Source organism: Amblyraja radiata, chromosome 31 (assembly GCF_010909765.2).
Source record: "Amblyraja radiata isolate CabotCenter1 chromosome 31, sAmbRad1.1.pri, whole genome shotgun sequence".
NCBI classification, from domain to species: domain Eukaryota; kingdom Metazoa; phylum Chordata; class Chondrichthyes; order Rajiformes; family Rajidae; genus Amblyraja; species Amblyraja radiata.
In genome coordinates, this window is record NC_045986.1 from 11,498,854 (window position 1) to 11,522,563 (window position 23,710).

The 23,710-nt window shown below is 42.4% G+C and overlaps 1 protein-coding gene across 3 annotated transcripts in view; it reads right to left on the bottom strand.

Annotated features, from left to right (window-relative positions):
• Nucleotides 1–23,710, bottom strand: part of spsb1 (splA/ryanodine receptor domain and SOCS box containing 1) — a 76,772-nt gene that overhangs the window by 22,138 nt on the left and 30,924 nt on the right. Inside the window, exon 1 of one of the 3 annotated variants that reach the window (XM_033048561.1) lies at nt 1,960–2,054. The exons of the other annotated variants lie outside the window; for them this stretch is intronic. The gene's annotated coding sequence lies outside the window, so the exon portion shown is untranslated. Of the gene's footprint in view, nt 1–1,959; nt 2,055–23,710 lie in introns of those variants that run through there. 3 annotated transcript variants of the gene reach the window in all.

Consider the following 23,710-nt stretch of genomic DNA (forward strand, 5'->3'; position numbering starts at 1 on the left):
GCTACAATTGCTGCAAGACAAGGCAAAAATCCTTGCACTGAGTTCGGAGGGATTCCCCCATTCTAACATAGAGGTTCTGAAAGCAACACATTTACATTTGGAGCCCAAAATGATTGTCGCCAAATCATTTCTGAACTGCAATCCTACCACAGGAAGAGTGCAACCAATTTCATGGAACAGTTTCAGTCACTCTTTCTACGAGGACTTCTGGCCAGGAAACAGACTCCTTTCGTAGAAACAAGGAACTGCAAATGTTTGTTTGAAAAAAAAAAAAAAAAAAAAGAAAAGTGCTGGAGAAACTCATCGGGTCAAGCAGCATCACTGGAGAATATGGAGAGGAAAAGTTTCGGGTTGGGGCCCTTCTTCAGACAGCTTTACTACAATATAGTTATACGGGCATTACTAGCAATAACCAACACTAAGGAAACTCTACACCTCTCCAGATGGAAGAGCCAATTGCAGAGGCAAGAGGCAAAGAAAATTTGGCCCAAAGTGGCAAAGAAATAAAATCTTGTAATTCTAGACTTCAATTTTAATATATTATTATTCCTAAAAGGAGTCCTTGGGACGCACATCCCAAGCTGTCCTGCTACAAGTTAAAAGCGAGCAGGAACAAAAAGGGTTATCAGCAGTTCGCAACATCCCTGGAGCAGCAATGCTTTTTATGCAGAAGGTAGGCATCAAGATCAACTCAAATCCATTCCTTTGGAGTGGCCGCCCCAAGCATTCCCTGCTGAGCATAAGGTTAAATTTACAAGGTGGTCCGGCAAATGATCACTCTATTGACGAGTTGGAGCCCTCTTTATTTATAGCCATGCTATATTTAAGAGGGAGTTGGATGTGGCTCTTGTGGCTAAAGGGATCAGGAGGTATGGAGAGAAGGCTGGTACAGGATACCGAGGTGGATGATCAGCCATGATCATATTGAATGGCGGTGCAGGCTCGAAGGGCCGAATGGCCTACTCCTGCACCTATTTTCTATGTTTCTATGTTTCACCAAGTCTCCAACACTGACCAAGAAAAACCAGCCATGCATTAATTTTACACAAATCCAACATAGTGTGACAAATGACATGCAGTCAACGCAATCAATCGAAAATCAAAGGACACAATCAAGAAGGACCCTAACAAAAAAATGAACTAGTCTAACTGGCAAAGTGAACACGATACCCAAAAGTCACTCTGATCAAGCATGAAACGCATCAGTTGAAACTATGCTCAGAGGGCCATTCAAAAAAGGCCACTAAATTCTAATGGCAACATCAAACTAAACAATTTTACACTCAAATCTACATTCAGCACCTTTTGCATAGGCTTTTCAGAATGTCCACATTCAGTTTAGTTTACTTTAGAGATAAGCAGGCCCTTCGGCCCACTGACCCCCGCACACCAACATGATCAGACATACATTAGGGACAATTTTTACATTTATACCAAGCCAATTAACCTACAAACCTGTATGCCTTGAGTATGGGAGGAGCTCAAAGAAAACCCAGGCAGATCATGGGGAGAACGTACAAACTCCTCACAGGCAGGTGCTGGAAGCCTGGTCTCTGGCGCTACAAGGGCGTAACTAAGGGGACGCCACCGTGCTGCCTGGTTGTCAAAAATTCAGATTCATAAGCAAAGATTAATTCACTGACGCGAGTTATGGCATCTCATTAGTATAAACACAGCCAATACAACCAAGGACACAATTTATTGCCCTTCAACACCCCAAAGCTGTCAATGGAAACCACTACCAATTTGCAAACAAAGGCACAAACCATGCCGGGAACCATATTATTGCAGTTAGTGGCAGTGCGCCATTCTTTCCTCGAAAGATATACTCGTATTTGAATTGGAATTAAATCCATTACTTTCTCGTCCAAATGAGCTAAGTCTACGGCACAAAACATTGGAAGCTGCCAAAGTAGCCACAAAATTAATGTTACATAAAGTTTAAAAGGAACTGCCTACCATTTGAAGTCAGATGCAGCTTGGGTAGAGTAACGTGGTGTAGTCTAGAGACGAGAGATGGTCACACACTTGTGCACCAAAGCCCAAACGTGGCTGGTCTATTACTATAGTAACTAGAGGGTGGAAAAACAATATGGAATATATTTAGGCCAAGCCTGTTTGCCAAGTGTGCATATGACGGAGGACATGAAGTCATGCAAGTCGTCAACATCACAAGGGGGGAAACTCGTTAGGCAACTTCGCTGGTCCAACAGCAAGTAAACAATATATATTTATAGAATGGCCCAAGGTATTTCACGGACCCGACAAATCAAATAAAGATTTGATCCCAAGCCACATCATCGGTTAAGGATAGAGGAGCAAAGCCTCAACCCCTTCTGAAAACTGTCGCTTTGGTTATGAGAAGATTTGGGGAAGATCAATCCACATTTGAAGGTGGAGCAGGCAGCAATTAAATTCAGAGATGCTTGAAAAAGTTATTCACAATGTTGGATTACAGGAAGAGGCAGCGTCACAGAGTTACAAAATAAACAAAGATAAACATCTCCGCAAAAGCTAAGCACTGGTAAAGTGGAAGACAACAACATTCTAGTGCGAATGAGCAAGACATGGACCAAAGTCAGACATCTTGAGATTAATAGCTCCAATTTACAGCTTAAAAACTAGTTTGAAGTTGAACAACATGGGTAGGTTCAAAATTTAGTCCGAATTTAAGAATGTTTTTTAAGAATCCACCACCAACAACAAAATCAGTTTTGAAGGCACATTTCCACTACAGCAAAACACTGGGTCCGAATATTTGCCAATTCATTCAGCCTCGAGAAAAAAAAAGAGAAAAAAAAAACTTCTCCCATCAGGCAGAAACATTTAAAAAATTTGGCATGCAAATTGGAAGCTGCAAGTATTGCTGTGGTTTTGTGAATAACTGAGCATTGCAGACTCTACAAGCAGATATCATGCTCCCTTCACTTCAATTAATTGGGGCAATTTTTCTAGTGCTATAACAATTTAAAAATGGGTTTTTAGTAAAGTCAACCAGGACCTCGAAAACAAAAACAGGTCATTTTTAAGCAACCTCAATAGTTACCAGGCTACACTTGAAGAACAGGATCACAACTGCTAACAACTAACACCAATAAACAATTGCAGCTCAAAGGTCATGGGTTCTGCTCTTATAAACAAGCTAATATTCTGGATTTTTCAATGAGGTGTGGACATTTTATACAGTCACAATTCCTGTGATGAACTTTGTAATTACGAGGAAACAAGATGTCCTGAAACATTTATCATAATTAGTGTTTTGCACAAATACCCATCCAAGTATTTGACCAGGGAACATATTTGTGTGCTGTATACAAGGCAAGGAAACCCCAATTTCCACGTAGAGCATTCAATCACCTTTCCAAGCCAGCGACAATCTGACGCAACATTGTTTTGATCGGAAAATAGTGGCATGTTGCTTGTCCAGTATATAATGGCCAAGCCATCCTACTTAATGGTTAAATTATCCCACTTTGCTCTGCACCATCCAACACGGCAGGACTGACTTCTCTCTACGCTTCCTGCTTCAGCTTCAGCAAAGCATTCAGCACTCCTCCCATTTGTCAATATCCATGGAGTGCAAGCAAGCATTTACACGCTCTTCTAATGTCGCTATCTGGACATGAAACTTTACCATTTGGAGCAGTGCTTGCCAAAAAAATAAAATAAATAAAAAAATTAAAAAAGTTCACTGAAAGCCTTTTTTTAAAAATAAAAAGGGCATTTTCCTAATAGGTAAACCACAAAATAGGAAAATGGAGGTTGGGTGGAAATCAACCTGTGCAAGAGATTTTACAATAGAACAAAAACATGCAGTTGCACAAACCTCAAAAAAGATTAGTGTTACACAGTCCTGGGCTGAATGAGCATGGTGCACATTTTCAAACCTGCAGGAAAATTGTCAACTAGCTCAGATTTATAAAATACTGTGCAGAAACTCCACTAAGGTAAATCATGTGTGCTTTTGGATCCATAGCATGGCAAGCAAGTCCTTACCAGCTCCCTACTTATTCAATATTAGCTCGGAAATAGCTTCAATGCCTGGGCACTGAATAAGAATCGCAAAAGTCACTCGTGTCAGAAAAAATACTACATATTCTGCAAATCATGCATTCATCAATAGTAGCCACACTATTTCGATTAACAATTCAATGCCTCCGTGAAAGACTCCTGCCTCTATTGACAGGATATTCTTCCAAAATGTTCTATTTATAAATATTGCAGGTCTAAATTTTACTTCGATCAATTTTCAATCAATATCCAAAAGTCAAAAGGTGCGCACCAGTCATCATTACAATAACATTAGAGCTATGATAGTGATTTAAAGGGAAATAACCCAAAGGATCGACATGTAGCAAACTTAAAGACAAATCAGACGCAGTTACCACAAGCCTACTTGTACACAGACACACAAAGAAATGCAATCCCTCCGCCTTGATGTTCAGTGATCCAGCTATCACAGCTCTGTGGAATAGAAAATCTCAGGATTCAAAATCCACAAGAAATTCCTTTCAAGTCTTTAATGCACAACTCCTTCTGAAGCCAAGCCTTCTAGTTCTACTAGATTTTCTAGGCAAGCATTATACCTCAGTACACGTGACAGTAAACTAAACTCAGCTCAACTGTCAGCATTCACGTTAATCCTCGGCTTCAATTACACCACTCGATCAGTAACTCCAATAATGGCCTAACCTGCTCAACCTTAAATATAATAGCCCCTTTCTTGCAGGAGTAAATAATGCGAATTTCTCTTGAAAGGAAACCAAAACTGTACACGGTACTCCAGTTGCCGTCTCCAATTCCATGCAGCTGTAAAAGTACTCCCACTTCTATACCCCAACCCCTAGTAATTGAGGCCATTTAATTATTAACTTTCCTAAATACTTGCTGGACAAACATGCAAACCTTGCGCTTCAGTTAAATGAAAGCCCAGATCCCCCCACACGGCATCTGCCGTCTCTCCAGAAAGCAATATTCTCTATTTCTATTCCCATTAGGACGAATAACCTCACATTCCCCAACATAGTTCTCCGCCAAATATTTGCCCACCCGCTTATCTTTTTGCAGCCTCCGAACATTGTTACTTCCTTTTCACTTGGCTTCACATTCTGGCGTAATGTGGTGAGGTATTTGGCCTGGTTATCGAAGTTATTAATATGGATTGTAATACTCAGGACCTCAGCACAGATTCCTGGAACATCCTACTCACTGCAGCTCGCTGATCTGGAAATGACTTCTCCAGACTTTGTCTCACAGCCAATTCTCAATCCATGTTATTATTTCTCCCAGAACTCTCGGCAGCAAGGACTAGGTTTATACTAAAGATTATAATGTGGCATTACAAGTCATACAAAGATGAAAATGCTCCAATAGACATATTTCAAACCATCACCAACATTTTTTGACTATAACAGAGGCAACTTTTGTAGCCAACTCTACTATTGGCAGACATCTACTACAAACCCGACTCCCATAGCTATCTTCACTACACTTCTTCCCACCCTGCTTCTTGTAAAGACTATCCCCTACTCCCAATTCCTCCATCTACGCCACATCTGCGCCCATGATGAGGTTTTCCATACCAGGGTATCGGAGAAGTCCTCATTCTTCAGGAAACGGGGGTTCCCCTCTTCCATTATAGATGAAGCCCTCCTGGGGTCTCCTCGATATCCTGCAGATCCGCTATTACTCTCCCCCCCCCCCCCCCATTCGTAACAAGTACAGAGTCCCCCCCTGTCCTCACCTTCCACCCCATCAGCCGTCGCAATCAACATATAATCCTCCAACATTTTCGCCACATCCAACGGGATCCTACTATTGGCCACATCCACCCCTTTCTGCTTTCCGCAGAGACCGTTCCCTCTGTAACTCCCTGGTGAACTCGTCCCTTCCCATCCAACCCACCCCCTCCCCAGGTACTTTCTCATGCATCCGCAGGAGATGCAACATCTGTCCCTTGACCTTCCGCCCCTCGACACCATCCAAGGACCCAAACAGTCTTTCCAGGTGAGGCAGAGGTTCACTTGCACCTTCTCCAACCTCATCACTGCATCCGCTGTTCCAGGTGTCAACATCTCTACATCGGTGAGACCAAGCGCAGGCTCAGCGATCATTTCACTGAACACCTCCGCTCAGTCCGTCTTAACCAAGTCGATCTCCCTGTGACCCAGCACCCAACTCCCCCTCCCATTCCCAATCTGACCTTTGTCCTGGACCTCCTCCATTGTCAGAGTGAGACCCAGTGCAAATTGGAGGAACAGCACCTCATATTTCACTCGGGTAGTTTATACCCCAGCGGTATGAACATTGACTTCTCTATCTTCAGACTAGTCTTACTGTCTCCGCCTATTCTATCTTTGTCCAGACCTCTGCCCTGACATCAGTCTGAAGAAAGGTCTCGACTCGAAACTTCGCCAATTCCTCTCTCCATAGATGCCGCCTCACCTGCTGAGTTACTCCAGCATTTTGTGTCTATCTCCTATAACAAGCATTAGTACTAGAGGTGCACACTGATGCAATTATAAAGCTCAACATTTTTTATTTTTTTTAAAAAGAAAAGTAGATTTGGTATTTCAACAAATACTCGAACATCTACAGGTGTATAACGGAGGACACATTGACTGGTTGTATCATGGCCTGGGTCAGCAACTCAAATGCCCAGGAACAAAGAAGAATACAAAATGTGAGAACCGCCAAGTCCACCACTGGCACTGATCTTCCCAATGGACCTATAGGAGTCGCTGCCTCAAAAAGGTAACCACTATCATCAAGGACCCACACCACCCTGGCCACGCTCCAACTTCACTCCTATCTGAAACTACAGGAATCTGAAAATTGACCTCCAGGTTCAGGAATTGCTTCTTCCCTACAAACAACCTATTCAATACTACAAACACCAACTGGACTTTCAAACTACAAACTGTTTTGGTCGCACTAAGAACTCAAGACTTTTGTTGTGTTTTTCCATAAATATTGGAGTTTATTTATTGATTGGACTTTGTTGATGATACCATCCATTGAGAAGTGTTTACAGACTCGTTATACTGCTGCAAGTATGAGCTGCATTGTTCAGTTTCAATAAGAATAGCAATTAAACACTAGACTCTTGAAGGTGGAACAACAAATCTCGATAATGCACACATAGGGCTCCACAAGCTCGACTTGGAATGGGGGTGGAGAGGAAGGCAGTCAAACTATGTAGGGTGGTGTGAAACAGGCTCTTGCTATGGTTCCTGTCAACCTCCCAAAACATTTGCTTGCTAAATCAATAGAACTACAGGACAGATTAACAGAATCAAGATCAAAGATCTGCCTTGTGTACAGGGACTGAAGAGGCTGTCCCACTTATGCAATTTTTTTTCGACGACTGTCGCCGCCTGTCATAGTCACAGCAGGTCGGCAAAAATTTTCAACATGTTGCAAATCCAGTGGCGACCAGCAAAAGGTAGGACTCTTTGGGCGACTACTCACGACCATACAGGCATATTTCTTTCTGGTCACCGCTGGATTTTCATCATGTTGAAAATTTTTGGCGACCTGCTGTGACTATGACGGGTGCCGGCAATCGCCCATTATAGTTCTCACCTGCTCTGAAAGCAGTATACAAGTCTGTGAAGAAAGTAGAAAAAAAAATTATACAAATGTAGGAAATTAAAAGGGCAGAAACATTTCACCCACAAAAAGCAAAAATCAAGTAGTAGTTCTATACACTGTTAGCCATCCACAAACACTCAAGCTGGGAACAGCTGCTGCCTACAATCAGCAGAGAGGATTTCTGCCAGAAATTCCCCATTCTCTTAATCCTTCAGTGAGAATGGAAACAGTGAGACCAACCAAGTTCAAGGCATGAACAAGTTTAATGTTTTTGGCATTTGCCCCATCTCCTCAAGAGGCCAGAATTGCCTGGTGTGCCATTACTCAAATTGCTGCTTGGCACCAAGAAATTGACCCGTTGCATCAGGAAAAAAGGCCGTCACGCTCTTACGCAGTTACCAGCGGGATTTACTGACTCTTCAACTCTGCGTGCGAGTGATGGCCAATTTCTGCTCATCCCAGGGGTCAATTGTAATTAAACTATACCAGCGCTCTGGCCGAGATTAGCTAACCTCACGCCAGTTTACAAAATCTTATCCTACTTTCAAGAACTTTGAACGGAAATTTCAGGATTTCTGCTGACAAGGCAAGTCCATTCTGCACGTATCCAAATGGACAAAAACAATATCTATTATTAAATTGGGTATGGTTTTTTAAATATTCAAATTGGGATTCAAAACTGATGGCTGAAGCAAAATCAGGATTCTATACCCTCTTGTACATGGATTTTATCTGCCGACTCTGCTTGGATATGGTGTTTCCAGTAGTGGGAGAGTCCAGGACCAGAGGGGACAGCCTCAGAATAAAATGATGCATCTTAGGAATAGAGAGGACGAGGAATTTCTTTAGCCAGAGGGTGGTGAATCTGTGGAATTCATTGCCCCAGATGGAAACGGAGGACAAGTAAAGGGCATTTAAAAATGGAGATTGATAGGTTCTTGATTTGTAAGAGAGCCAAAAGGTGGCAGGAAAAAGGCAGAAGAATGGGGTTCAGTGGGGAAATGGATCAGCCATGATCAAATGGCAGAGCAGACACCATGGGTCAAATGATCTAATTCTGCCCTAGTCTTATTACCCGTCTCAGCAGGTTTTTCTAAAACTGCTATCATGGAAATATTCTGGCAACTAGTTCAATTTTAAAATTGCCGATGGGTATAAAAGTACAAGTTCTAGCCTCACTAGATAACTTCAATTCTCAATTCATAATTTCAAGATAATATGTATATGAAATGAAAAAACAATAAAGCAAATGTTGTTTAGAGGTGGATGTTTGGATTAAATGGCAGAGAAAACGGACAGTATTCAGTTTGTGCAATATTTAGTCGTGGGAATGATGAATACAAGGATGTTTCAAAACCCATGACATCATGGGTAATGTGGAAACAGCAGTGTTTAAGGTTTGCTCAATCCATAATTTTGTTCTAGTGTACAAGAACTCTGCGTTAAATGACTCATGCCGCCCAGTCAACAACCTTACTACCGCATTGCGAAAGTCTAGACAGTGGACTCCGACACAGACTGCCCAATTCAACATTTACAAAGAGAGCGAGTTAGAAGGGGCAAAGAAAAGGAAATGAATTCCTCAGTCTCCAACATGGACAGATGACTTGTTAGTCTGTAACTGCATTGATGGGTGCAGCTTGTGGCGGCACAGCAGTTGTGGAGGACACTGACACATCGCCTGGCCAGGCCGACCATTGCAATTCTGACCCAGTTCTTTTCCTGCCAGAAGAAAGGGGCCTTTATGGTCAAATTAAAACTACTTTTAAAATTTGAATTTGGAAGAGTGCAGGATGGCACCCACAACGTAGTGACTCTTGTGTAGTGACTCAGTTTTGGCTACTATCTGATACTTATACCTAGTATGATTTTGCCTAATTTATAGCAGGATTGCCACTAAACAGTATGCAAAAAAATGAATTTCACTGTACTCTGTACACATGAAAAGTACCACTGAACTCCCAACTCTGAGGTAGCATTAACAAAAAAAAAATTAAGATGCAATAATTAAAACATCTACTTGCTGCGAGTGGGTTGTTCGGCTGGAAACCAGCGTATTCATCCATTCTCCTTCCCCTCTCCCCACTAACCTATGCAGCAAGCTTGTCATGAAATAATCAAAAGAATGATTACGCACCCTTCAGCCTGGATGCAAATGAGAAGTCTTTAAGCAAGTTCTTGGGAGTGTGTGAATAGCAAATTCGACAGAACGCACCGAACCATACAAGAGTGGCCAGGCTCCTGCATAATCTATTAAATTACTGGGAAGTACCAAACTCTGAATAATTGGGGAAGTGAAAGGCAAAGAGCACATGTTCCAACATACTGGGAGAGAATTTGAATTTCAAATTGTCTCTGGCATTTACCCAAGTCTTAACATATCTGACAGGTCAATTCCACAAACAACATTTAGGACAGTTCATAATCGAGATGAGTAAAATAGCATTTTAGTTACTACACTAAATACACAAATGGCATTCTGTTCCTATCTTGAGAGTGGGGCCATGGAGTAGAATCCAGTTTAGCGAGAAACACCTCCATTGCCAAGACCCTCGGCTTTGTCTCAAAGAAACCTCACTCATTTCCTGGATATAAAAACCCTCATTGACATTAAATAGAGAGCGGGGAAAAAAGACACATTTGACCACCCCACATTTCAGCATTATCAATTGTTTCAAATTACTTTGTTCGGAAGTTACTTGTTCGGAAGTTACCTCAGATTAACTTTCCACAGATGCTGCCTGACCAGCCGAGTGTGCAGCAGCACTGTTTTTATGACAAACTCAGCACGCTTTTGCCAGTTTCCCTTCTACAGCATCCACGACACCAACCCATAGGCTAAATCTCCGCCAAGTCAAGAATCGGGCAGTCAAGGTGGCTCAGGGTTAGAGTTGCTGCCTTACAGCGAATGCAGCACCGGAGACCCGGGTTCGATCCCGTCTACGAGTGCTGTCTGTATGGAGTTTGTATGTTCTCCCTGTGACCTGCGTGGGTTCTCAGAGATCTTCGTTTTCCTCCCAAACTCCAAAGACATACAGGTTTGTAGATTAATTGGCTTCGTAAATGTAAATATTGTCCCTAGTGGGTGTAGGATAGTGTTAATGTGCAGGGATCGCTGGTCACCGCGGACCCGGTGGGCCTGTTACCGTACTGTACCTCTAAACTAGAAAAAGTCAGCCCATTTAACCTTTGTTGTTCTTCCTACATCATGTACATCCTTGGAGTCGGGAGGAGACCCACACAATATTCCAGGTGCCATCGTGAGTACATGACCTCCTGCCCTAAAAGGCTAGCACCGTTATCCATTATGGAGAGAAGGTGGACGCAAAATACTGGAATAATTCAGCGGGACAGGCAGCATCTCTGGAGAGAAGGAATGGGTGACATTTCGGGTCAAGACCCTTCCTCAGTGTCAACCCGAAACACCACCCATTCCTTCTCTCCAGAGATGCTGCCTGTCCTGCTGAGTTACTCCAGCATTGTGTCTCCGCTGTTTTAAACCAAGATCTGCAGTTCTTTCCTACACATGGGGAGAAGGTGGTTTGTCTTGTGATGAGAATTTAATTTATCTTCCACACCTTTATTCCTTAATGCATACCAAATACTTTAAAATGTTAACAATTTTCAATAAAGCAAGTTTCAGTTGCGCAGGTTGATCAGTCGTTTATCAATTGAGCATCCATTTTGTGGAGAGGCTGTTTCTTACATTTGGCTGGAATACTCATTAAAGCCTATTAAAGGGCCTGTCCCACTTGGGCGTCATTTGCATGTCACACAGGTGGCGCGCGAAGCTCTCGTAAGTCCCAAAACCCTGCGGCACCGCGCGCAACTGCATACGTCACCGCTCGCGCATAATGCACACCATGTGCGCATTACGATGCGCACGTCGCGACGCGTAAATGATGTCATGTAAATGACACGCAAATGGGACAAGCCCTTAAGTGCGTTAATCCTAAAATACAGCTCCACAGCCGATTTTCTGGCACCCTTGGTTCCAGAGCCTTGCTGGAATATCTGTTTTTCCAGACCAGAGGTCACAGCCTCAGGGAGGAGTTGAACGGGTACTGGGATGGTCCCCAATGGTGCAGAGGGGCTGAGACACCAGCTCTCAAAGTCAGACATAGGAACGGATCTGCCAGCTCCAGCCTGACCAGGGCCCCAGCTGCAGAGCGCAGATACGACCTGCTGAGTGGCTGTGGAAGTCCCGTTGAGACAGAGATTGGCTGGCCCACCCAGCCTAGGCGCCATATATTCTGGAAGAGGGGGGGGGGGGGGGGGGGGGGGGGGGGGTGGTGGTAGTGGTGATTTCAAGCGCACTCATCATTTTGTCTATACCACGAGTTGCTGGAAAAATTGGATGACGATCTATGTTTCTATGTACTGTAAGTGACAAGGTGCAAAACAATTTGCAGCAGTAACTTGTGGGAATCTTATAAATAATTAGTCAAAGCTGATCAGACTGATACTTAAGGAAGCCAGGTCAACATGGTGGAATGGTGGAATGGTCCCAATTCCAGACTTCAATATCAAAGTCCTTGATCTCAACCTTTTCTTCAACGACTGCATGCACGGTTACACAAATTTAATTACACAATGCCTGCAGATCAACTGAAGGCCAAGATACATTAACACAGTTTCTTCTATTATCCCAAAATTAGAAATCACTAGTTAACAATTTACCTTGATTGTTGTTATGATACATTAATTCTCCAACTTCATATCTATCACCGTTTAGTCCTGGATACATTATTTCCTGTACTCTTAACTACACTCTCTAGAGTATTTGTAAGTGTCTAAGCCAGCTTTGGTTTAAGGCAACCCTCCAGGTAAAAAAAAAAATCATCAACAGGACAGCCTGCAAATGCACTTAAAACAATGGATCAAATTCACACATACAAATGATCAGGAAGGACAACTAAAGTTAATTCATTAATACACATTTCTGATGAAACAATCCAGCCTTGTTACAAGACTGAAAGAAATTTGATATTTTTCCCACTTGACAATTAGTCAGCAAGAACTGTCCAAACATTTCAGACATTATGATTAAAGCGATCACCACATCCAGAGAAATATTCAATGTAACTGGATAGGTTATAGAGTATTAAAGAATTTCATGCCAACTGAACCTTGGGCAATGGTATGTTTAGTTATTTAACTACACCAAATAATACGGTGCTTTAAATGGAGAATCGATTCGGTCAATCTATGCCCTAGTTTAAAAATTAGCCAAATTCTATATGTACTTGGTCTGTTAACTACAAATTTTCCTGAACAGAGTCTTCTATTAAACATCAAATGTACTTTATACCATTCCCATCATTGTTACATTTCAGGTCAGCTTAACTTTCTCAACTGACTCAGTAAAATTGTCATAAGTGTGTATCTTTGAGGAACAAAACATCAAGCTCTGGCCCTATAACTGGCATGAGCGAGCCTTCAGCCTGTTCCAGATAGTCACACCCAGCAGTTCCACACAAATGCGTCTTTATCATTGGCGCAGATATCAACCAAGGTCACATCTTCAGTCGGTTAGCGCGATGCCATCAGTTGCAGGCGGGGTGGTTGGGTGAGAAACTGCTCCACGTAAATAGTGCCTTCCTTTAATACAATTAGCAAGCTTCAAGCAAATAATTTGTTGTAAGACAATGGGAAAGTGATTACATTTATTTCTCCCATGTTTTAACAGCGCCAGACTGGAGATTCTTTATCCATACCAAAGAGATCCATTTAAAATGTAGTTTTGTCATTAGCACAAGACTACAAAAAAAAAAAATACAAACCGAAGTAAAATAGGGATGCTTAAAAAAAAAAAGAAAAAAAAAGGGCCCTCCCCACATAATTCCCCTGCAAATAGAATACCTGTTCCTATATCTCCGCCCTTAAATCCATCAAGAGAGCCAGCTGCCCTTGCAGGTAAATGAAGGGCAAGGTCGAAATGTGTATGTATCAAAGGAGAGAGGGCCCCAACAAACCTTCCTTAAAATTGGATCATTCAATATTTATGCTGTTGGATTGTAAGGTACCCAAGCAGAATCAGAGATGCTCTTCCAGTTTGCAAATGAGGGCCACAACAGAAAAGTCAGTATGGGAATCAAGGATAAATGCTAAGCAACTGGGAGATCGTGTAGGCCTTGCTGACTGATTGCAAAAGTCGCGGGCATTTGGGAAGCTGCTTTTACCCACAATATATTGAATTAATGTTGATGGTAATACATCAAGCTGGGACCTTTAGTTTTTAAATTATTGACAATGTGAATAAAACAAGTTGGATCTGGCATTTCCCCATCTTCACTATTGGAAACTCCCTGCACTTCAACCCTCCCAACTATTTCAACTGTGGATAAAAGCCAACTTTCCAAATGTACACAGGATTTTTTTGTCACCACAACTACACATTCCCAGAAACCCACCGCAACTTTAATTGCAAAGCTCACCCTGAATATTGAAATGTTTTGTGACTATACAGAATGCTGTTTAGAATGGCGGAGACTTGAAGGCTCAAGGTAAAAAGCACAAATTTGGAATCAAATTTCTTCACACTTGTTTGACAAGCCTGCACTGTGTTTGCACCTTGGTTTAAAAAAAAATCAATTGGGCCACCCACTCCCAACCACCTCTACCCACTGAATCACTCCAATTCTGAAGCAGACTTTGCAGCAATAAACTAGTGTGCCATAGGATTACTTGAGAAAATAGTAGTTAAGTACTCCACAAGCAGTATCAAATGGCACAATTTTTATAGTACAAACATCAACATAGAAACATAGAAAATAGGTGCAGGAGTAGGCCATTCGGCCCTTCGAGCATTCAATATGATCATGGCTGATCATCCAACTCAGTATCCCGTACCTTCTCTCCATACCCCCTGATCCCCTTAGCCACAAGGGCCATATCTAACTCCCTCTTAAATATAGCCAATTAACTGGCCTCAACTACCTTCTGTGGCAGAGAATTCCAGAGATTCATCACTGTGTGAAAAATATTTTTCTCATCTCGGTCCTAAAAGACTTCCCCCTTATCCTTAAACTGTGACCCCTTGTTCAGGACTTCCCCAACATCGGGAACAATCTTCCTGCATCTAGCCTGTCCAACCCCTTAAGAATTGTGTAAGTTTCTATAAGATCCCCCTCAACCTTCTAAATTCTAGCGAGTACAAGCCGAGTCTATTCAGTCTTTCTTCATATGAAAGTCCTGACATCCCAGGAATCAGTCTGGTGAACCTTCTCTGTACTCCCTCTATGGCAAGAATGTCTTTCCTCAGATTAGGAGACCTAGACTGTACGCAATGCTCCAGGTGTGGTCTCGCCAATACCCTGTACAACTGCAGTAGAACCTCCCTGCTCTTATACTCTAAGCTGTTACCATTCTCATCTCTGGAAGAAACAGAAGCCCACAACGTACAACTCCTGAAAACACAGCAAACCCAGTTTTGACCACAAGCATGCTGCCAATTTTTGAAGCTCATTAGGTAGACATTATTGTTCAGGATTCTCCTCAATCTAGTCCTTTCCTATCCCCACTAAGAGAGAAAATCAACAGTGGAGAATTTGATGCATCTTATGAAATACATTTGGCAAGGACTCAGCCTACAAGAAGTGGATGACAACAAAACACTTTCAGAACACAATGTAGAACAATTTAGTGTTTAAGAAGGAACTGCAGATGCTGGAAAATCGAAGGTAGACAAAAGTGCAGGAGAAACGCAGCATCTATGAAGCGAAGGAAATGGGCAACGTTTCGAGCTGCACCCGCTGAGTTTCTCCTGCACTTTTGTCTACCGTAAAACAATTTAGTCTTGGACTAGACAGACATTAAAGTGTAGTCACATCGTTTAGGAGAAATGGTGGCTACTAATGTCATACTGCATTCTGCCTGACCCAACTAACTAGACCACTCTGATCAACAATTCCAAGGCAAATTGACCACGAACTTTAAACATGCAACAGTAACTTTACTCCTGTGCACTAGAAAAATTACATTGGAAAAAAATCGATCATTTATCCATCAACCCAAATTTTAGGCAAAAAGCTAGCAACCCCTCTTCACCCCCCCCCCCCCCACCAAACCAGTCAGTCTAGCCTTGCCATACCGACCGACAAGTCAACAAATAGGCCACATCCCAGCTACGAAATAAAGTTTTGTAGAAGCAAACTGCAGTGCCATTGAAGAATTTTAGTCACAAATCCAGTCTCACTGTCCACATCTGGAAAGAAGTACCGGAGAATCCCAGACGCTATAAGGTTGACCTTTAAAACAAACCAACCCCTACGGCGATAACAGCATCTCTGCATATTACAACAGGGAACAGGAATTCTCTGAAGATCTTTCCTGGTCCGAGAACACTAAAGCAATTATCAAGAAAGCTCATCAGCGCCTCTACTTCCCGAGAAGATTACGGAGAGTCGGTTTGTCAAGGAAACGCTCTCTAACTTCTACAGGTGCACAGTAGAGAGCATGCTGAACGGTTGCATCGTGGCTTGGTTCGGAATTTGAGCGCCCTGGAGAGGAAAAGACTGCAAAAAGTAGTAAACACTGCCCAGTCCATCATCGGCTCTGACCTTCCTTCCATCGAGGGGATTTATCGCAGTCGCTGCCTCAAAAAGGCTGGCAGTATCCTCAAAGACCCACACCATCCTGGCCACACACTCATCTCCCTGTTACCTTCAGGTAGAAGGTACAGGAGCCTGAAGACTGCAATAACTAGGTTCAGGAATAGCTACCTCCCCACAGCCATCAGGCTATTAAAACTGGCTCGGACAAATCTGATTATTAATAACCCATTATCTGTTATTTGCACTTTATCAGTTTATTTATTCATGTATGTATATATTTATATTATGGTATATGGACACACTTATCTGTTTTGTAGTAAATGGCTACTAGGTTCTGTGTGCTGAAGCAAAGCAAGAATTTCATTGTCCTATACAGGGACACATGACAATAAACTCACTTGAACTTGAACTAGTGGCCAATATACTCGACCAACACCTCCCAGCAGCAAAGGTCACTCCCCAAATCACAACTTCACCAAGTGTAGCCAGCAGCCTCACTCGCAATGCATTACCTCTTCACCTCTTAAAAGTACAGACGTACAATTATAGGGACCGGAATTTCTGCACAAATTAATTTGCCTTTAAATTACAGTTTTACTTTTTTTCATGTCAGCACAAACCAAAACTCAATGTCAAACGGGGGCAGAGTCTTAAAACCAATTTCAATTGAAGCTTTACAAAGAAATAGAGTTAATCTCAACCCATTGGAAACTATTCAACCTTTAATCAATTCCTGATTGTCATCAGTTTCAGCACCAAGACAATACATGCATTTGCACACAAAGGCGCAGGCGTCTCTCTTCTTGATTTGTTTACTGAAGCATAAAGGGCATGTCCCACTTACGCATTTTTTTTCGACGACTGCCGGCATGTCCCAAAATACGCAAGTGGGACATGCCCTTTATGCTTCAGTAAACAAACACTGATGGGTGCCCGTGCAGTGCAGGTCTGCAAAACGTTGAAAATCCAGCGACGACCAGAAAACGGTACGACTCTTTAAATTACTCCCAGAGACCGCGGGGTGAGTATGGTTGTGAGTAGTCGCCCAAAGAGTTGTATCTTTTTCTGGTCGCCGCTGGATTTAACATTTTCGCCGACCTGCTGCAACTATCGTGGGTGCCAGCAGTCGCCGGAAAAAGGGAAAAAAAAAAAATCACGTAAATGCGACAGGCATTTAAAGGGCAAAAATACTAAGATAGAGCTGATGTTTCCACACGTTTGAGTAATTTTGAAAATTCCCTCATTGATTGCATCTTAAAGATTTGCATTTACAGCTTAGACAATGTTTACAATATGCAATTCTCTAATGTGCGCATGGAACAAATCGTGATAAATCCAATTCAATTGTTGATGCAAAATCTGATACAAATTCCAGGTAAACAAAACATTACTCATCCCCAAAGTCCTTACCCACAGTCACAGATTACTACAAGGAATCTTTCTGGAGCTGGGATACTCAAACAACATTTATCCTTTGAACTTCACAAGATTCCAGCAGCCAACCTCGATTCATCAGGGACCATGCTTAGCTATTCTGCACCACCAAAAGGTGCTAAAAACAGCAGCTTGTAATATTTAATTATGTGCAAAATGGAGACTGCCAACTGGAGATTTTGGGGCTCCCCTGATAATTCATTGGCTGAAGTTAACTGGCAGGTTGCCAACCAAAACACATTCAGCATCCAGGTCAACCACTCAATTATGAGATCACCTGGTTTGTTAGCACTGCTGCATTTGATTAATACCGACTGAACACTTCGATTGCCTGTAATTACACTGTGGAAAGACTTTATAACATGTTTGGAGTGGAAAATGGAAGAATTGGTTTTTTTCAAATTATGGTGTAGAGGCATAAAATTACCCCTTACGAATGTTAACTATACTGCCAATGTGGACTGTGGATACAAGGTACTGCTCTTTAACAAAATAAACACTGGAGTAGCATCTCTGGAGAACATGGATCAATGTTTCAGGTCGGGGTGTGTAACATCGCCTATCCATGTTTTCCAAGGATGCTGCTTGAACTATTGAGTTACTCTAGCACTATGCCTTTTGGCCTATTTCAACTGTCAGGGTGACCAAGGCACAAGAACATGACAAACTAACATTGGCAGTGCGCAAGGAAGGCAAGTAGAAGGCAGTAAATTGCAATTGTGGGCTGCATCAGTGAGGGGTGGGAAGCTGAATACAAAGTGGCAGTCAACAACTTTGTTGAGTGGTGTGGGTGAATCACCTGCAGCTCTACACAGACAAGACCTCGATACATCAGGGACCGACAAGACCAAGGAGTTAATGGTGGACTTTAGGAGGAGGGAAACACCCTTGTCCAGTCTCCATCAATGGTATGGATGTGCAATTTACCAGGGAGTACAAATACCTTGGAGTGTACCTGGACCAGGAACGCTGAGGCGCAGTAAGATGCTGCAGAGCCCCCACCTTGTCCACTATTTCAGCGAGGCTTTGTGCATCCACCACTGCCTCAATGTTGCAACTTGGAGCCACTATTGAAGACGGCAGACTGAAGTGAATGTTTAGCTAGGTAAGGAGTTTAGGATTTGGATTCAGTGATGAAGGAATGGTGAAGTTTCCAAACAAGCACACTGCAATTTGTAAAGAACCCATGGAGTGAAACATTCCTGTGCCTCCTACCTGTGCCCTTCCAGATCAAGGATCTGGGAAGTACCGAGGATGCTTTGCCAAGCTGCTCAAGCACACATTCAGCATTATGGTGCTGATGATATAAACGGTCTGCGTTGCACAAGGTGCTAGTTCCTGCAGTGTGGAGCCACAATTTATGTTTAGTTTTCTTTGCAAGACTTATTTCCAACACAAGAACTGGACCACAATTGATTGTCAGAGATCAAGAAAAATCAGATATTTGAAGGATACAGCGAGAGCAAGTCAGGCAGATTCAAACAGTTTAATATAATAAATGCAGGCTGTAGGCAGCTTTGATTTTGTGTACACTTCAACATGACAAAGAAGCAAACTGGATCTGTCCATGCAAGTAACAAGCATTAAGCACGTTCCACTTGAAAACAAAGTCATGTGTCAGAAGAGTCATATTGGAGGAAACAAACAGTCTTCTTGCCTTCAGCATAACCTCCATCAACACAGCAGTAAAGTTGCTGCCAGAGACGTGGGTTTTATCCAGACCAGTGGGTTTTAACCTTTTCACTCACGTTCCAAAGACATACAGCTTTGTGGCTCAATTGGCTTTGGTGAGTTGTAAGATAGAGTTAGAGTACCAGACGATCGCTGGTCAGCACGGACTGGGTGGGTCCAAGGGCCCGTTTCCACGCTGTATCACTGAAGTCTGTTTCAATTGCTGGAGCAATGATTTTTCTTCTCATTTTACTCAAATGCTTCATCTGATGACAATATTATGGCAGATCATTGGTGCAAGTGACACAAGTTGCCCGACCATCAAGTCAATGATTAAAGCAGAGACACCTCGTGGCCCGGTTGACTTGAGTCTCAAAACACATCGTACAAGTGCACATACAATTTAGCAACAATTTCCAGATTTGTTCATGTGCAAACTCAGTTGAAGCTCAAGCCAAGGATGCAACAAATTTCTGCAAAGGAATGCCCTCCATTCAGTGCACAACACTAGGCATCAAGTCCACTGTGTAAGCAACACCTTCTCTGCCAGAACATCTTTCAGCCTTTAAGGAAAGGTTTAACAAGACTTTATTTGAAACAAACATGGCCTAATCAGGCAATGATCACCACCAAATGGGAGCATGTTATATGGACAGAGGTAACAAAAAAAACTTTCACATGCTATCTAGTCAAGTCATATAATACACAATCAGGCCATAAAGGTAAAACACCAGAGCACAGTAAATAGTGTTACAGCAAAAGTACATATATTAAAAAGCACAAGAGCTGTAATAATGTAGGTTGGGACTGCACACTTGTCTGAAAAGGGTCTCGACCCAAAACCTCACTCATTCTTTTTCTCCTGAGATGCTTAGTGTACAAGATAAGTCCCAGCCATGCATGTGCAGATTTATATCTATGCTTTGAAAAATGTTAAATGTTAGGGCGAGGGCGACGTTGGGCACAGTTCCCCCCCCCCCCCCCCCCCCCCCCCGAATTGCAGCCCGCCCTCGACCCCCAGATGAACTGGAAGGCGGCCCGGGTGATCCCTGTGGCATAGGAGGGAGGAACAAGCCACACTTGCGCCAAGTACAGCAGCTCCGAGAGTACACCTAATGCCTGAGGCACTCCTTTGATCTTACAAAATAAGTTGTCGCACTCAAGTTTCCAGAAGGGATTTTGATTCAGAGGTGAACAATTAACAATAAGGCAAGGCTGACACCCAGGGACAAAAAGCTGCTCTCACCAATTGGTATGGAACACCTTTTACTACAGAGTCTGATCAACTTCCTTCAGACTTACACTATTGTGACCACATCCTGAATTTCATTTCTTTATCTTTCCAGCAAGCCAATTGTGGCATCTTCATCAGATGCTGCTACACACAACCCACTGCTAGGTTTGCACCTTTTCTTAGAATTAAGGCAGGTTAACACTACATGCCCTGAAGAGATGAATAGCCAATTTAATCCTTCATGTTGGTTTTCAGAATTTTGATAGGAACAATCGTAGCCTGTAATTCACCAACTTCTTATATAACATTTCATTTCCTTTTGGATCCTCAAATGCCATTGTGGGTTTCCCCAAGATGACAAATCTCCACTAATATCGCACTGGTGGATAAAACAGAACCAACCTCACACAAGTAAATATACTTCTCTTAGAGCACTTCAAGTAAGAAAACAGCACATGTTAATAACCTCCAGATTCTGTATTACACATAAAGAAATGCATCAAGCCTCATTTGCAAGGCCCTGCCAGATGGCTGTGAAGAATGTTCAATGGCACAGATGAAAGCTAGTTTAGTTTCCAAGCAACAGTCAACTAAACCCTTGTTATAGCAGAACATGGGGAGTGGAAAATGGCCGTTACAGCCAATTGTCCGAGTAATAGAGTATCATTGCACGTAGTAGAAACAAAGAACTATAGATGCCGTTTAATACACAAAAGGACAGGGCTGGAGTAACTCAGCATCTCTGGAGAACACAGAGACCCTTCTTCAGACTCTCGATCTGGAACTGGGCCGAGAATCCATGCAACTTGACGGCCCTGGCCTGTTGGGGGCCAGAGGTAAGAGGCAAGGATCAGAGGAGTCATTTACTCCAGGCACGAATCCAATACGTGGTTTGATTGCAAGCCCCCAAGTACCACATGCAAACTGCCTTTGCCCTGCATTTAGTTAAATATACATGATCCACTAATTTGTTGCGACATTTCTGAACAGATACGAGGCACACCATTTTTAACGTACAGGCAATTTACTAGCTGTCTGTCAGAGTTTCAATGTACACCAGACCTTACAGAATGGTTTAAAAAAAATACTAAGCCACTGTCTTTCGGATGAAAATTAGAGTCTCCTCTGCTACCTCAGCAAGATAATAGCTGGGAAGTCATCTCAGTGCTTTAATCTTCAGTAATCCCGATCAGGAAGTGCTATTTCAGATACTTTAGCATCTGGACAGTGGAAATGGCTGCTGCATTGACCATATCATCGACTGAAGTAGTTTGAACCTCTAACTCAATATACTGTAGGCACCCGGTAGATGTGCATCATTCCAAAATGGACTAAATTCTGGTGTGAACCCAGAGCAGTTATAAAAAAAGTCATCTTGTTGGAAACAAGAGGATAAATACTGAACAGACCAGGAAGAATTGCTGCATTTCAACTAAAGAAGTGCCACCACATTTTTTTGCAAGGGAAACAAAAAGGGAGGAACTTAAAGATAAAACCTCACTTTAGTCTAGATTGTGATCAAGTACAAAGTCAATTGAACTTGGGAATATCAGAATATACAGAGTTTACAAAAGACAGGCAAAGTGATCACATATCGTCCAGTTTAAAATTCAATAAGCACCCGAAGTTTAGGCAAGGTTCAGTTTCTAGAGCTGAAAAATTCCCTTTGTGACAGAGTTTCAATTCCATGAAGCGAAAAAGAACTCCCACAGAAAAAGGGAAGTACAACATGCAGACATCCCACAGTCTGCACAGAGGAGTCAACTGGTGAAAACAGAAGAGGCCATAATCCTCTTTGGTTGGTCATTGTTGAAGTGAAATATTATACTACAAGACTCCACGTTGAATCAACAAACTTGTACTATTCACTTACTGATGTATAACAGTCTCCCAGGGAGAAGGGGGAAGGAATTAGTCAAAGGAGTCGAAAGCAATGTTGGGAGAATAAAACACTATAAAATCGAGGCTTGGTCAACGCAGTGGGCCAAAGGGCCAACTTCATTGCTGTACAACTACGTTTCATTGCATGAATATAACATTTTAAACGCACAATGGATTTAACAGACCAACAAGCTCCTGCTGGAATTTCAATACTTGACTCTAGCATTAAATGCCTGGACTGAATAAAGATACATTACTTTGTATCGCAGGTACACGCTAAAAGTAGACAAAGTGCTGGAGTAGCTCAGTGGGTCAGACAGCATCTCTTCAGAATGAAGGGTCCCAACCTGAAACACCACCCATCCATGTTCTCCCGAGATGCTGCCCGACCCGCTGATTTACTCCGGCACTGTGTCTATCTTTGGTTTAAACCAGCATCTGCAGTTACTTCCTACACACTTGCCAGTTCTTTTCTTCTCGTCTGTTTCCTAACTTTGCACTACACTATCCATGTATCCCCATACTGTTGCAGAGCAGAGTATTTAGCAACAATCCAGTTCAGCACATACAATGCTTGCTCAGGTACTTGCATCCAAAAATGCATGGATTGTAAAAATAACACAAACCCAATCATTTGCCCAAATCATGACACAACATATCAATGACAAACTAAAAGGCAGTGCTCTGTTACAATGGCACGTTGGTACAAAGGCCATTTCCAATTGAAGTGGTTGACACCACCAATGCTATGTCCACCAAATAAGAATTTTAAAGGCACTTAAAGCTCATCAGGGCATCTGCATACAGAACAAAGTGGGTGGACATAGCAGGTTTGTGCAATGGGCTAGATCGACAATGATGTGGCCCACACATCCTCCCATGGTCAGTACAACATATCGTGTTGTGCTGCAGCAAGTAAGAATTTCATTGTTCTATCTGGGATATATGACAGTAAAACACTCTTGACAACAGCCAACCTGAGACAGTAGGAGCATTGGTGACACACAATAGCTTGAAAACTCAACAGTTTGAACCACTGATGAAACATAAATGACTTTATGATAAAAACTATCAAGTACCATCGCAAAACCCCACCTCCATTTACTGAATCATGTAAATGCATTGCCAATCCTATCATCATGGATAAATTGAATAGCATAAAAGTGTAAGACTAGAGTCTCCAGTGACAGACTCTATAATTATACCAGACTCGGTTGAAAGATATCCAAAATCTAATGACAATTTGTACTAGCGAGACAGTAAACCCTATGTCTGACACAAAACAGCACTTACTGGATTATGCCCAAGTCTGAATTCCAACAGAAGGAGGAAAGGTTACTTT